Genomic DNA, 16,288 nt, shown 5'->3' with positions numbered 1-16,288 from the left:
CCTGCTGCAGCAAACTCTGGGAACACTTCAGTCAGGAAACACTTCAGCTGCTGGGCTCTGAAGACAGCACAGAAGTGCATATGGCAATCCTGCAACCCCCCGACAACAGCTTTGGAACCCTCCCCCCATCCCCTTTTGGACCCGCATGGTTACAACATTGTGAAATTGACCAATTTTAAGACCTGTGGCCATGAAATTGACCAACGTGAACCGTGAATTTGGTAGGGCCCTACCCACTGGCATAGAGGCGCTGCAGCTTCTAGTATAGACTGGCCCTAAGTCATCAAAGCTACTCCCAGGCTGTCAGGAAGAGGCACTGAGATAGCGTATCAATGTCAGGCTATTAAGCAACCGATGACATGGCTTGTACTATAATAATAATAATCTTCTGGCCAATTGATTCCTCCATCTGCAAAGCCCTGTATGAATATCACTGTGCAGTTCATGTTAGCACCTGCTTATTTATCCTCTTGCTAGCACCCAAACATGCCTCAACACACAGCCTGATTAATCCCAATGAAATGTTTTGTTTTTTTTAATAGTCACAGGAAAGTGCTTTAAAAAATTCCCCAAATATTTTCAGTCTCCTTCCCGCACGTTTTAGTGACTTGACCCTGGAGGAGTGAGTGCCATGTGGTGGGATAAGGCCAAGCTCCCAAGATTTTTGCCACCAAACCCTTTTATTTTTTTTAAAATGGGCCATATGCTGCTCAGTCTCCACTGCAGCTTCTCAGTCAGTTGCTACTTCCCAGGTGCAGTTCTGGGCACTGAGCGGGGACAGACTATAAAGCCAGACGTATGCTATGCATTTGGTACACAAAGACCATTGCACTTTCTACATCATGGAATGCTGTGTTAAGGGCCCTGCCAAGAGGCCCTGAGCCTGGTGGGGGGTATTTGGTGGCTTGCTATGGGAGAAGGCAGAAAAGACCGCACAGGCCAGGTCCAACAAGATGTCCAACCCCCACAGGACTTTCTGGGGTAGACTTGAGATCTCACAAGACTTGGAGCCATAAGATTTCATGGAACTTGGCACAAGATTTGGCGCCATGATAAGGTACGTCCTCAGGGCCACTTCCTGTTTGCTGGCTTCTGTCTGCCCGCCAGCCCATATGGGACCTCAGGGGGGCAGCCTCCCTGGGCTCTGCCTGCTGCTGCTGCAGGGGGGCCAGCAGCTCTGCAAGCCAGCGGGACCATGCCTATATCGCTTTCCCTTGGAGTGTTTCGCTTTCATGGTGCCCCATGCAAAGCTGCTCAGGCCAGGTCCTGAGTCAAGGTAAGGGCTGCCTCAGCCTACGCTGTGGGGCTCGGGGCGCTAGGGCAGTGGGGGTTAGGAATTCCTAGGGAGGACAGGGCTGAGCTCCATGGCCCAGGCAGAGCCCTACTGGGAAATCCTGACTGCCTCGGGCTGTGGGCCATGCCCATAAGGGAGTTTGCTGCCCTGTGGGACTTGAATTGGTTGCAGCAGCAACTGTTGGTTGTGAGCTTGGCTGGCCTAACCCCAGCCAAATGCTCCCTAAGGAGCAAACCCAAGTGTGCCCCCCAAACCTGTGGGGTGAAATTTATTTAGTGCCTCTGGCTTGCTACGCTAGTCTAGTTGGTTCTTACCCTGGGCCCATCACTGCTCCAGCAAGGCAGCGTGGGGGCTGAGTTGATTGTCCTGATCTGGGCCTGGGGCAGGCGCTCCCTCGTGTGGTTCTTGCTCCTAGTCCACAGCCCCTTTCTATCTGAGCATTCCCCATGTGTGTGGTCTCCCCTCACCTCCTGTGGGGCACTGGCCATGCTTGCAGCCTAAACCTAGACACAACATAGACACTAGCACTTTTGGAAGTGAAAACGGAACCCTCTGCTCCCTGGCAGTAGCTAGTGTGTCTGGGGTGACTTTGTCCCTCTGAGATGTGGTCAGCAAGACGGAAAGAATAAAACACCTATTGAGGAGTGTCCATTTCCACGCCAAATATAATGTCCAAGGCTGTTCCTACTGCAATTTAATGGGTTACAGCCCTGCTTCAGGCAGACACACACGGGTTTCACTCTTAGGGCAGCAAAGAGTCCTGTGGCACTCTTAGGGCAAACTTCCTTACTGTAGTTAGGCCCTTCGCTGGCAGATCCTGTATCATGTCTATCCTACCCCAAAAATGGGGAACTTCCGCTCCTAAGCATACTGCGTTCATAACTTTCCACCGAGTTCTGGTGGCTATCAGTGCCCATAAATCCCACAGTTCCTACAACAGGCAAAGGTTATAAAAGTTGCCTCTTCTCCCCTCCGCCCCCAAAATAGTGGCTGGGTCTGTCTCCACTTTATCTCTGCTTAGTCCCTTGACGAGTCTTTGGCCAGGAGAATGCAGCCTTTTCAATTCTAACAAGCTGGGCAAGGACAATCAATCATCTGCTCTTGGAAGGCAAATACTCTTCCCATACCTTGCTGAGCCCCACCCCTTCCAAGGGAAACCCAGACACTGGGGGTAGGAATAGAGCAGCTGCTGAAAGGTGTTTGAAAAGCCCTGCTGTGAACCATGCAGTGAGCAAACACTGGTATGAACTGCAGGAAGGGACTTGCAAGGGAGGTTGTACAGAACTGAGCTGGCAGTTAGCCTAATTGGGCTGGTGTAATGTTTGGGCAGAAACCTTCCCATACTTTCCCCTCCACCAAACCCTTCCTTCTCATGACTCTACTTGTTGAGTAAGGCGCCACCTGTCTGCTAGTATCTCTGCCACGCTGGGGCTATGGCTAAACATGGTAGCCCCACGAGATTGAGCCACGGCCCCAAAGCATGATGCAGCCTTTGCCTTTGCAGGGCTGCAGGCTGGTCTGTTAACTGTGAGAATCCAAAGGCAGCTCCTGTGAGCCCTAAATCCTAACAGGGTCCTCAAGACAAAGCATTAATGTAGGTGGGAGTTTAACCCCCTTTCCTAGCCAATGTTTGAATTATCCGACTATGCCTCACACGGCTTTGAGTGTCCATCTCTGCGTTTGCAGAGCTGTCCAGCTCAAAGACCACACTCACTAGGGGGAGGGATAGCTCAGTGTTTTGAGCATTGGCCCGCTAAACCCAGGGTTGTGAGTTCAATCCTTGAGGGGACCATTTAGGGATCTGGGACAAAAAAATTGGTCCTGCTAGTGAAGGCAGGGGACTGGACTTGATGACCTTCCAAGGTCCCTTCCAGTTCTATGAGATAGGTATATCTCCATTTATTATTATATTATTATTAATTTTTCCAGTCAGAGCAGGGTTTTGTGGCCTCCCCAGACTGGCTACAGAGTGAGTGCACGAGGAACTGCACACTCCTCATCAGATCCCTGAATGGAGGAAAGGGCTCAATTCTGGAATTTCTTCCATCTCACGCTCCTAGAGTGCCCTCCGGTAGGCCTGGGGCATGCAGCTCAGGTGCTGAGGTGCGCAGAGCCACCCCTGGAATGGAGTCCTACTTGCCCCAAATGGCCCATGTTTGTGTAATGTGCACATTATGCTCTAAACAGAAGTTTCTCTCCTTTGGCCTCCCTGGCAGGAACTGGGCTGCACACTGCTGCTGGCATGATTTCAGGGCAGGACACCAGGACTTAGTCTAGCACATGTCTCACTCACTGGCCTGTGGAAGAGAGATTTCACTTGCTAGCATGGCGCACAGCAGCCCTTCAGAGGGAAGTGAAGGAGTGACTCCATCTGCCTGGAATCCTGACTAGGACTAAAGCTCTCCAAGCACTTGCTTCTGTCTAGAGATGTTTAACATTACCATTACCATTTACATTACCAAACAGAAATGTGCATGCAACATTCATTTCACTGCCACGCATGTGGAGGGTTGCCAACTGTCTAATTGCACAGACCCAAACATCCTTGCCTCGCCCCTGCCCTGCCTACTCCTGAGGCCACACTCCTGCCCCACCCCTTCTCAGAGGCCCTGCCCCCTACTACATCTCCCCTTCCTCTGTTACTTGCTCTCCTCCACCCTCACTCACTTTCACTGGGCTGGGGCATGGGGTTGTGGTGCAGGAGAGGGTGCAGACTCTGGGCTCGGGGGTGGGGCTGAGGGGTTCGGAGTGTGGAAGGGGCCGGGGGGGGGGGGTTGGAGTGCAGGAGGGGGGTTGGGTGCAGGCTCTGGGAGGGAGTTTGGTTGCCGGAGGGAGCTCAGATCTGGGGCAGGGTGTAGAGGGAGTTCGGAGTGCAGGCTCTGGCCAGGCGAGGCTGACCTCAGGCTCCCGCAAGTAGCTGGCATGTCTGGCTCCTAGGTGAAGGAGCCAGGCCATTCTGCGCGCTGCCAGCATCCACAGGCGCTGCCCCCACAGCTCCCATTGGCCACTGTTCCTGGCCAATGGGAGCTGCAGAGTCGGTGCTCGGGGTGGGGGCAGCATGCAGAGACCCCCCTGGCCGACCCTGTGCCTAGGAGATAGAGGGACGTGCCAACCACTTCCTGGAATGGCGCAGAGCCAGGGCGGGTAGGGAGCCTGCCATAACTCCGCTGCACCGCCAACTGGACTTTTAGAGGCTTAAAATCTTCCAGATTGGCTTCAGTAGCCTGAGACATCGCGGCCCATTCTGGGAGACTCCCGGCCAATCCAGGAGGGTTGGCAAACCTATGCATGTGCCTGGGCCTAACAGTGGCATAGCCGATGCTCTCTCTCACTTGCAGGTCAACTGATTCAGAGCACTAGCCCCGGAGGCCAGGGAAGTGCCAGAACAGGATGCTGGTGGTGGCCCTATGGACTCTTGGTTGCTAGAAGCAGGATCTGCAGCCAAGGGAGCACATGTACACACACCTTTTTAGGTGACACATGATGGCATTTGAGGAGTTTCAGGGAAGCTGAGGGTCCACCCAGGGCCTGACCTACACCAGAACACCAAATCTGGTGGTTCATGGGCTCGCTATAGCTAAGCGGTTTGCCAGGGTGGTCTTTTACTGCAGGTCTGTGGGTTAGGGATTCATGAACCACAGGCTGCAGTAGAAAGGAGCCTCGGCTGCCGAGATGCAAACAATGTCAGGAAGCCAGTGACCTCATGGTCCTTAGGCCATTAGTTGAGGTTCTTCCTTGGGTCTACTGTTGGGGGGGGGGGGGGAAGGGGTGAAGCTAAACTCTTTAGGGCAGCCTTTCTGTGGGTTTTCTTCAGGGCCTTCCGGGGCCGTGAGTTGCTCATGTCAGCCAAGGGTGACTCTTCAAGGTGGGCTCTCGAACTACAGGATGTGCAGTGGGAAGGTGACTCTCTACAGCTCAAGGTCCACAGATCAAAACTGATCAAATTGTAGGAACTTGCTGATTTAGGCTCCAGATCAAAAAAGTAACATAGGGGATATCCTGGGAGCAACCCCTTATGAGATGGGGGTATCGTGTCTAGCCCCTTGGCAGCAAATGGGAACCAGGGGCCTGGGCTACCCGGGAGGACCGCCCCACCAATGCGCTTGATGGCAGTGCTGGCTAAGATCAAAGTCCCCTCTTGCCTCAACCCCCATAAGGGGGATGGATGCTAGCAGGCGAGTGGAGACACCCAGAGACCCTGCTAGTGTGACAATAGGGCCCTCTCTGCGGTGGGAGCCCCCAAATTGGCAAAGGATCTATGGGGTGCGAGTGACTGCACTGGGCTGTTGTTCCCCCAGGAACATTGGATGTAATTTGACTGATAAAGTTGCATCCTGGCTAAAACCCATACCACGTGTCCGTGCCTTCTTTCATGTGGTGGAATCAAGGCAGACCATATCGTGGGTGGTCTCCGTATCCTGACTGGTTGTGCTAACCAGTTCTGACATGTCACTCCTCATAACAGCGTAATCTGCATCTAGTTAACTTGATTTACAAAAGACATATCCATGCACCATAGAGCAGCACTTGACAGACAGGGCTATTTGTGGCCAGAGTGTGGTTAACATTACTTTGAACTGGATACATTTAAGAATCACGCCGGAGATGCAGCATCGCTGGCTATTATTCTAGCCTTGACTAGTTTATTATACCCAGGTCTGAGCCACTTACTTGCTTGGGGCCAAATTTATCCCTGTTCTTACTTCAATGACTTCCAGGGATTCACTAGGGTTGAATTTAACCTGCTAGGTCTTAGAATGTCTCATTTTAGCAGTAACCTGAGACTAAGGACATGGAGAAAATAGAGTGGTAGAAAAAAGTGAAAAAAATAGCCTTAATACATGAGACGTCTGTATCCTTATGGGGTTGGGCTTGCAGTGATTTTTTTTTCCACTCTAACCACAAGGCTTCCCAGCCCTGAAGATAATGTTACTCCTACCCTGGAATTTGAGCTGCTGCAAGAGAATTTCAACAACCCAGCCTCTCGCATGCAGCAGTCACTTCCATGAGGAGGGACCAGTACATTCAATATTAACTGAGCCATAGCCTCCAGGGCCCAGATGAAGCCAGTGGCAAAACTTTGCCTCCACTAAGGTGTAGGGTCTGGGTTTGAAACTGCTCGTATCAGTTTGCAACTAAATGCATTAAAAGAATCTCTCTTGAGATCGAAGAGCAAAAAGAAAAGCTTCTTCCACCTTATCGACAACTGAAAAATGACAGCTGCGAAATGGCTCTCTGGCTGGCCCCTCCTGAGTTGAAAGGCACCCTTCCCCTTACCAATGTGAGACGTTTAAGCAAAAAACAAAACAAAACCCAAGCCATTGTTCTCCACCCCAGTTGTTTGAGACCTGGATGGGAAATGAGCCTTCTCAAACTGCACTCTCCTCTTTCCACACACCCCACTTGCCTGTCAAAAGAATAATGAATTGCTGTGCTCAAGTGCAATTGCCAAAGGCTGACTTAAGGGGTTATTTTTTGGGGCTCCGGGGTTGTTTTGTACAACTGCGGTAGTTTTGATCAGTGAACGTTGCCGCTCCTGTTTCCATCCATACAATAAGGAAATCTCTATGGTGGGCGGCTGTATGGGGAGGGGAACAGATTTCAGCATGAGCTGGCACACTGGCCTAACCGAGCCAGCGGGAAATAAGATGCTGCATGATGCTGGGCAAGCCACAAAGACACTTCATGGCCTGATTTGTATAGGTGCTGAGTACTTTCATCCCGCACTGGCTTCAGTGGGTTAGCCTAGCCTGGGTGTGAACAGTGATGCTGCAAAGCCACACCACACATAACTGTGTCCTCACTGGTGCTGTGCTCCTCAGTCTAGGGACAAATCCCACAGGTCTTTGGGCTGGAGTATGTTGAGCCTCTGTATGATTCTTTACCAGAGAATTAGAGGAGAATTTGTCTGTCCTTCTGGACACACCTGGGGAATTATGGGATAGCATTGGAGGACTAATCTAGCAGCACTCGTGTGTTTTCACTGTAAACTGGGTGGGTTACCAGCTCAAGTGAAAGTGAAACTCAAGCTCTAACTCACTCTCCCTTGCCATGCCAGGTAACCCCAGGTGAAAGCACCACCAATTTGAGGAAAGAGGATTTTAGGTCTGGACAGGATGAGGGCTAGGGGATAACACCTGACTAAGGACCTGAGTGAAGAGTTCCCAGTGAGCATCTCTGAAAATCAGGCCATTAACCTGTTGTGCCTCAGTTTCTAACCAGTAAAAATTATTACCAGAGGTAATAATTCCCTGCCAGTGTCTGCAGTGAGGCTTCAGTCATTGTTTTCAAAAGAGTTTGGAGAGCCACATTGTGGAGGTGCGACAGCAATAAGAATGACTCAATTCAAGCATTTGCATCACCCAAGAGAAACTCATACCGCTGCCTTTTGAGTGGGCTAAAGCAACAGAGTTGTGCTCTGGTGACATGCCTTCAGACGTGCACAGACAAAGTTATAGAGAGCACTGATCTTTGGGTCCAACCTTTTGTCTTTAAATAACTGGGCTTTGTGGAGATGAGCAGAAAGCACAGGGGATTGGCAATGTAATAGAAAACATAGCCTTTCACCACCAGGAAATTGGTTCAAATTTGGTCTAGGGCAGCAGTGACCAAAGTAATTAGCTCTGGGTAGCAGTTTGGTGACCTGTGTGGGTTCAGGACAGGTCGTAGGGGATAGATGTTCACATAATCAAACCGCAGTTCTAGTCTGAAAAGTGCCTCTGTAAAAATGGCATCAGGGGGCTCCTTATTTATAGCGTCTCGCTGAGTCCTGGTAAAATTTGCTCAATGATAGTTCTTCTAACTGCTCACCCTGCAAACTCAGCCTGGAATCTGGGAGGCACGCTGGATTTTTCCTTCTTGTGCATCAGCACCCATAATAAAGATTCTACAGGCTGAATTCTTCTCACAATGACTGTGCAACCCTACTGTCTTCAAATTCTGCCTTCTTACCCCATCTTTAATGGGGTCATACAAGTGCAAATGAGAGCAGAATTTTGTCCTTGCAATTTAAACAGTAACCATTGCTATCGATGCAAGTGCTAGAACAGAATGTAGCTTATTTTCTTATAGTTGTGCTGGACTATGCAGGACTAGTAGGGTTAAAAGACAGCAATTTATTTTAGTTCCTCACGTCAACAATTGACTCTGAATAATCCCACAACACAAATATATTTCGGGAGAAGGTGCCATTTCCACAAGTCACTTTTCTGCTCTTAAAACAAACAAAAAAAAAATCTACTGGTGTTTGGTTTTTACTAAAATCCCCTAATACAGCACCACAAGCCATGAAGGCTATGCAGAAAGCGGGCAGATAAGCTGCTTTTAAAACCAGATAAGGATGGGGGGGAAAGACGTCTTTCATTTTGAGAAAATTACACCATTTGTGATAAGGAAGGAAGCCAAATGTCTGGCTTGTTAGGTGTTATCTTATTGTATTGTCTGGACAAAATAATTTCTTCACCTACATTTTATTGTAGCTGTGGAGTCTTTCACCCAAGTTTGTCTTTCCAAACTTACAAACAAATGTACTGTATGATATGTGCAGAAGCTGTTCAGTATCATGTTTTTAGTAGCGTCTCTTGAGCAATGTAAAACATACATATATCTATTCACCACCACCACAGATAACTCTCATTGGCTTGGTATTTCCCAGTTTCTCATCCTGTTTATTTATAAACAAGCATTGCAAGAAGTCCGTGAAAGATGCAACTATTTTGTCCTAGTCAAGTTATCACTGCTTTTTTGAGACTTCACTTTACACTTTTTATAGTTAAGCTATGATTTCATTCGTCCGCACAGTGACATCAGAACTGACCTACAGAGCACAGTATCACTGACAATGCTTTCGCTTCCTGAAAACATTCTGACCAGAATTTGGGAACCCTAAAACGTCATAGCTAGTCACTTCAAACTTCAGCTGGCCTTACTGGAAAAGCTCTTTTTCTGATCTGCAGCGATCCTTCAGTTTAAAAGGAACCATGGGTTTGAACATCTGATGTTCATCACCACAACTTTGTGCTAGTTAATAGAATGAGAAAGGATACAGTCTGTCACAAATTATTCAGCTATCGTGGGGTTTCTTTAGTCAATCATACCAGATCACAACAGGCAGTAATTAGCCTTAAAAGTGTATATACTGCCGTAGGGCAGGTGATCTATGCCAAAAGCCTACAGTTTAAAGGACCCATCAAAAATAATTAAATACAAAACAAGACAAATATACAGAGAGTGGGACATCTAGGCTGATTGCTTCATGGGATAGGTAGATTACTAGAAGTTGCTTGAAGTAGGAGCTGGCAGGACCTTGATGAACACTAAGGCCCAGCTCTTCAATGGTATTTGGGTGCCCAGCTCCCATTGAAGATCTGGGCTTTAGTGGACAGCAACTCCCATTGAAATCAATAGAAGATGGGCACCTAAATACCTTTGAGGATCTGGAGCCAAGAGACTAATCTAGGAGGGAAAGCTGGCAGAAAGGATGGTGGTATTGTAACCATTCATCATCAGAGAAGGGGAGGAAAGATCATGAGTTCATTTATAGCTACATTAGGCTAACACATTGATCAGGTTCATTAATACTTCATGCACAGATACTAGAAACCAGAGCCTTTTCCGCCAAGAGCCCAAAGCACTGTCCAAATATTAACTAACCTTCTGCCAGGCAGCTGTCTCATTTTACAGATGGATAAACTGAGGCAAAGAGGCACACAACCACTTGTCCATGGTCACCAGAGGGTGGGGTGTCAGTCAAGAAAAAAAATCCAGTTCCCCACACAAGATGTAAAGGACTTAAAAAAAAAAAATCCATGAAAAACCCTGTGTTCTGCAGGCAATGGAAACCTAGGTGATAAGACCAAGATGCCTAAAACAAGTAGCTGATCTTACTTAAAGAGACAGCTTGTCTTCCTATGTATGCCTAAGCTTTTTATCCTTAAGTAACACCATCTGCTCTGACAAACAGTTTTATAAAATTTGAATAGGGTGACCTGGAAACATGTGGATCCTGCATTATGGAAATGTGAAAGTCATACTAAGCTGTGAAAAGAATATGAACTGCTCATACTATTTGTCTTCTAGAGAGACTCAGGCATACATGACCATGACCTTTTGGGAGCTTTCCATCCAAGTTAGACAATAAGTGGGTATTTTGGTAGAGCTGCTGAACTAACTATCCTACTGCCTTAGGTGTTTACACATACTGGCATATGGTATTTATTAAGATGCCCATTTATAAGCTCTAATTCATTTTGACTGGTATAATTCTGACTGATAATTTTTGTCACACTCCATCCCTCATGGTTCCCAGCCTGCTTTCCTTATCGGCATGAAACCATAAGCAACAATGGACATCCAAGGACCTGAGTTTTACTTACAACCAAGCGTATGGTAAACTGATTCATAACCATTCCAATTCTTTGGCAACTGGGTACATTATTCACTCTTACCCAGAGGCAAAAATGGAGAATGAAATAGATGAAATAATGACTTTTGGGGGATTTGGTGCACGGTGCTCTCAAAGGTGACTGAATTAACTTATCTCCTCCACAGAGTTAGCTTCAAATCCCGAATCAGGGTGCAGTGAAACTACCGTGATGGTGGTCCGGTCCCTGCCTTGTTTTCATTTGTCATCCTCCCAAAACCACCATATGGTTTGGCACAACTGGCTTCCAGAGAGCACCCAGGACTAGAAATATTCTATGCCCTCAATTATGACTTGTGTGCTGGAACTAGGGGTGCTGCCACACCCCCTGGCTTGAAGTGGTTTCCATCATATGCAGGTTTTATAGGTTGGTTCAATGGCTCTCAGCACCCCCACTATACAAATTATCCCCATACCCCTGACTGCGGTTTACCAGTGCCATTGGTCCCTGGCTTTGAGGAACACTAAGTTCACTCACAAAGATGTAATAGCAAAAGTTAGTGTTTCCACTACAAGTGCAAAATCGAATGAACAATTTTTAGAATATTTACCTTGATGTTTAAACATGATCCTCCACTGACACCATTATCCAGTGATGCCTGAAACCAGGGCTTAAATTCTCAGAGTATTTCCTGGAGCCCAACACGCTCCCCGACCCCCATTCTGTGTGGGAAGCTGCCAGGGCTCAGGGCTTTAGCCCCACAGTGGAGAGTGACGCTGGGGCTCAGGGCTTCATCCTCACGGGGCTAAAATATTTAGCAGTGCTCCACTCCAGACAATGCTGGCTGAATTTAAGCCCTGCCTGAAACCATATCAATTTGTGTGTGTGTCTCTGGAGGATCATGTTCAAACATCAGTGTAAATATTCTAATAATTAATATGATCTTACAGCTATAGTAAAACCAGTGACTTACACATGTAGCCCTTATCATAAGGTTATTACATCTTGGACTCCAAATGCTTTCCATGGGCTATCAGCCAAAAAGCCTGTGTTCTCGTCAAAGACTCTGCATTATTGGAACAATTTCTGAAGGACAAGCTTTGTTTAAAAAATTTTAATTAAAAAAAAAAAAGAAGTTGACAATGATGGTATATTTATTTGCATTTAAAAACCTTGCTTTGAAACCAAGTTAGCTTAAAGGATATTAAAGGAACTTGCTGCCCCCTTGTGATACTAAATTAAAACACCAAGTTCTTAGCATATTAGCATTGAGATTATGTTGCCCACCATTAACATATATTTATGATTCTGATGACAAATTCGAATTATTTACTTACAGAAATGGACAGGTTTTGTTTTTGCTCCCATCCATGAAGGTAGCATAAAATAAAGTTGCCCTTTTCCTATTTAATCAACTCTAACAGCTTGAGAGAACCACCACATTAATGCATATGGATCTTGTTAACAGAACACAGATTCTCTCTCTCTCTCTCTCTCTCTCTCTCTCTCAAAAAAGCTAAAATCAATTCAGACATGTTTTACCTGGATTTAAGATTGTCTGGAAGAAAAAACAATTTTAGGACCAAACAAAATTTTAGAATTTCCCCCTACCCTCATTCATTTTATGAGGAAGGAAGAGCTGAGCATTCAGGTAAAACTTAATGTTTATGAATGAAAGATGCTGTTTTCACACATCTGCCTACACAGAAATCTTTACTTCAGTTGATAGTTTCCTTCTAGAAAGTCCACCTCATCTGTACTCTCAAGTCCAAAACCATGAGTGCTAAGTACTGAGGCCCTGATTCGATAATTAGTTCCACTTAGGCAGTCCCTTACACCTATGTGAAGCCAATTACAAGATCAGGGCGCACACTCTGAATGCATTGGTACTTAGATCCTGTGGGGAGATGCTTTGTAGCTTCACCTCCATGTTCATAATCTGAGATGCACCCACAGCTATTATTTATTTGTAGTTATTTCAATGGCACTCATCATTGTAGCATCTAGGAACTCAAAAATATGAATGTGGTAACTAGAATGTATCCCTCAAGAGATCACTAAGCACTCCTTGGGTAACAAAGGGATAACAAAGGATATCTTTGTCAGCCCATTGATAGCCTGAATAATTAAATACACCATGTATGTATGTTGTCTCAACCTTTACAAAGCTAGCAAATCCCCAGGTGGATGTCACCTGGTGTCCAATAGGAGATGTTGTGCCAGGGAGGAGCAGGTTTCTGGGTATCTTTGAGTCCAGAACATCCACACCTCTCCACTCCTGGGGATGCATCTTTCTGCTCCAGCCTGCTCCTTCTCATGCTGCTCCACCTCATGCCACAAGTATCAGGGAGAAGGCAGCTGTGTCACCGCAGCCTAAGATGGGAAGTAGCTAGCAGGAAGCAAAGTAGGGCATGTAAAAAACAAACCAATCAAAAACTCTCCACCCACTATGAGGGAGAAAGGACAGGCCAATGCGCATGCGCGCGCGCGCACACACCCCCCCCCCCAAAGGGGGGCTCAAGAGTCAGCTGGAGTAAGCCTTGTGTTAGGAGAAGAGTTACTAAGGCAAATATGCTCCTATATACAGAGGGCTGAGGACAAATATATTTACACGCAGTGTCCTCAAGGTTAATGTTTCCCTTCCCTTAGGCAAACTGATCCTAAAACATAGAAAAGCTTAGTCAGTGAGAAGGGAAGTACCCTTAGATGTCAACCTTCACAGGATACCCCCACCATGATATGCTAGTTTACGTGCACTCACTAATATGCCATTACCAGGAAGATTAAGATTTAATCCAGCAAGGACCTGCCAAGTTTTACAGATATATTTGGTAACAAGTTTGTTAACCTTCCTTAAACAGGCAAGTCACCAGATATCTCCCTGCCAAGAGAGACCCTTCCTGATCCTTGGCACTTATTTTGATTGATCAAAAGGTGTCTATTGAAATACCTGAAGTGCCTTGTAGTCACTTATAAAAACACTTATAAAAAAAAAGCTCTGCTTCTTCATTGCTGGTTGTTAACTTGTTGGCAGTGACCCAGCAGTTGGCAAGCAGTCAGCTGAGTGCTCATGGCCATGTGATTGATGAAGTGAACCAGCAGGGATCTGGAAGTGACTGCAGCGAGGAGGTAGGCAAGTGAGAGTGGCTATCAGGCTAGGAGAAGGGTAAGCAACAGTGGAGAGCTGGGTTAGGGTGCTTGATGTGGAAGGAGAAGGAAGGTTGAGGAAGGGTCATGAAGCTGGGAAGACAATCATTGTGGTGGGAGAGGTGAGGACCTGGGTATGGTCTCTGATACAAATCATCCCTGTTTGAGAGGATGGTTTAAAAAACATGTTACCATTTTTGCATGATTTCATTAAAAATAATCTAGCTATTCTCACATATTTCAATAGGGACTGCAGACATGCCTTTTGAATGTCCTATAAGTAGTTTTCCAAACATTTGCATCTGTGCTGCTTTTCCTCAGTGCAATTCACTGAGAACAGATACCCTTGTCCTCAGTGCTCTGTGAATAAGGCTGGCATAACTATAGGGAATGCAGTGTTGTTGTAGCCATGTTGGTCCCAAGATACTGGAAAGACAAGGTGGGCCAGGTAATATCTTTTATTAGACCAATTTCTGTTGGTGAGAGAAAGAATCTTTTGAGCTTACACAGAGGTCCTCCTCTTCTTCAGAGATGACAGGGCTGCCAGCATAGATCCTACCAGGTCACCTGAAGAAGAACTATGTGTAAGTTCAAAACCTTGTCTCTCTCACCAACAGAAGTTGGTCCAATAAAAGGTATTATCTCACTCACCTTGTCTCTCTAATAACTATATGATGTCTGAGAAAGCTAAAGCCCATGGGTAATATTTTCAAAAGCCCCTAAATGAAGGAGGGGAAGGGAGGGAAAAGCAATTGAACTAGTGCTTGTCTGTTAAAGGCAGCCATAAGTTTACCGGTAACTTGCATTCCTGTAATATTAAAGATTCACCACTCAGTGCACATACAGTATTCTGCAGCATCCTTACTCAGATTTTCAGTCTGCAGAAAATACCACCCCCATTCTACAAACAGGCCTGCTACATTACCAACCCTCAATTTCTTTGTGTGTGCAAAGACAGGTCCAGAACAGAAAAGGCCTAAGGAAAAAAGTTAGAACTATTTGAAAATCACATCATCTTTTCAAGCCTACAGTGCAGCTTTCTCTGCAAGAGTTGATCCTCCATGCACCCCTCCTCCCACAGGAAACTAGGACCTAGATTGTGCCTCACTGCCACTGCCATGTTGCCTGAAAAAGTTGCAGAGGAACAAGCCAAATACTCCAGCCAGTAGAAGCAACTGCAGAAGTCAAAAGCAGGGACTCCGGCACAGGGGGCGGGGGGAGGAGGTAGTAAAATGGGGTCCAACTAGAGCCACCCTTTCTCCCAGCACCTCCCAGGCCCAGAAATATGTCAGGGAGATCCCCTGCACCAATCTAGGGAAACTAAGACCCAAGTGATGCTTCCTCTCTGCCCCTGCCACGTGGGCTTGGGAGACAAGTATATGGAGGAACCAGCCAAAGACTCCAGCCGATGGGGCAGCTGCAGAAGCAGCCAAAGCAGGGACCTTCAGACAACTTTCTGCAGTTTGTACTTCAGTGTTTCCCAAACTTGGGACGCTGCTTGTGTAGGGAAAGCCCCTGGCGGGCCGAGCCAGTTTACCTGCTGCGTCCACAGGTCTGGCCAATCGCGGCTCCCGCTGGCCGCAGTTCGCTGCTCCCGCTGGCCGCAGTTCGCTGCTCCAGGCCAACGGGAGCTGCTGGAAGTGGCAGCCAGTAAGTTCCTTGGCCCGCGCCGCTTCCAGCGGCTCCCATTGGCCTGGAGCAGTGAACCGCAGCCAGTGGGAGGCGCGATCAGCCGGATCTGCGGATGCGGCAGGTACACAAACCAGCCTGGCCCACCAGGGGCTTTCCCTACACAAGCAGTGTCCCAAGTTTGGGAAACACTGTTGTACTTTCTTTGCTATGTGCTGATTGGCTGTTTGCCAATCCAACCCTCTCCTTCCCTCAGTCTCTTCTCCTCTGCTTCTCCCATGGAACTAATATGTTTTGTGCCATCACATTGTTCACTCTGCTGATGCGTTCTACCTCTTTGCCCACCCTGTGTCTATCCGCTCTATGTAGATTGTAAGCTCTCTGGGACAGGGACTATTTACTTCTGTTTGTGCAGTGCTTCGTACAATGGGGCCCCGTTCTTGATTGGTTCTTAGACATTACAGTAATAAAACTTAAAACAGTGTAGAGAACACAGAAAAATGCTGTTTCAGGTTCTTGTGGATATCAGCTTTTACAGGGGAAAAAGAAGAGCTTGAACTCAAGGGTAAGTAAAAGGAAATTTTAAATATTATTTTTATAATAGAACTGTTTTGTAATAAAGCAAATATTAGTTAGGGGCTCTTCAAATGTGAACTGAAAAGCTTTAATACAAATTAATTTTAAGGGATTACTAGAAATTACCAACATTCCAAGGGATGGCATCTACTGTATGCCCATAATATAAAAACCAACACACACACATACACATCCCACCTGTTATTCTTTTACCATATCAAATAGAAAAGGAGGATATATTCATGTTTCCAATAGTGTCCAAAGATTTAATCCTTTGACC

Source organism: Malaclemys terrapin, chromosome 3 (assembly GCF_027887155.1).
Source record: "Malaclemys terrapin pileata isolate rMalTer1 chromosome 3, rMalTer1.hap1, whole genome shotgun sequence".
Classification (NCBI taxonomy): Eukaryota; Metazoa; Chordata; order Testudines; family Emydidae; genus Malaclemys; species Malaclemys terrapin.
Note: the sequence above shows the minus strand (reverse complement) of the source record.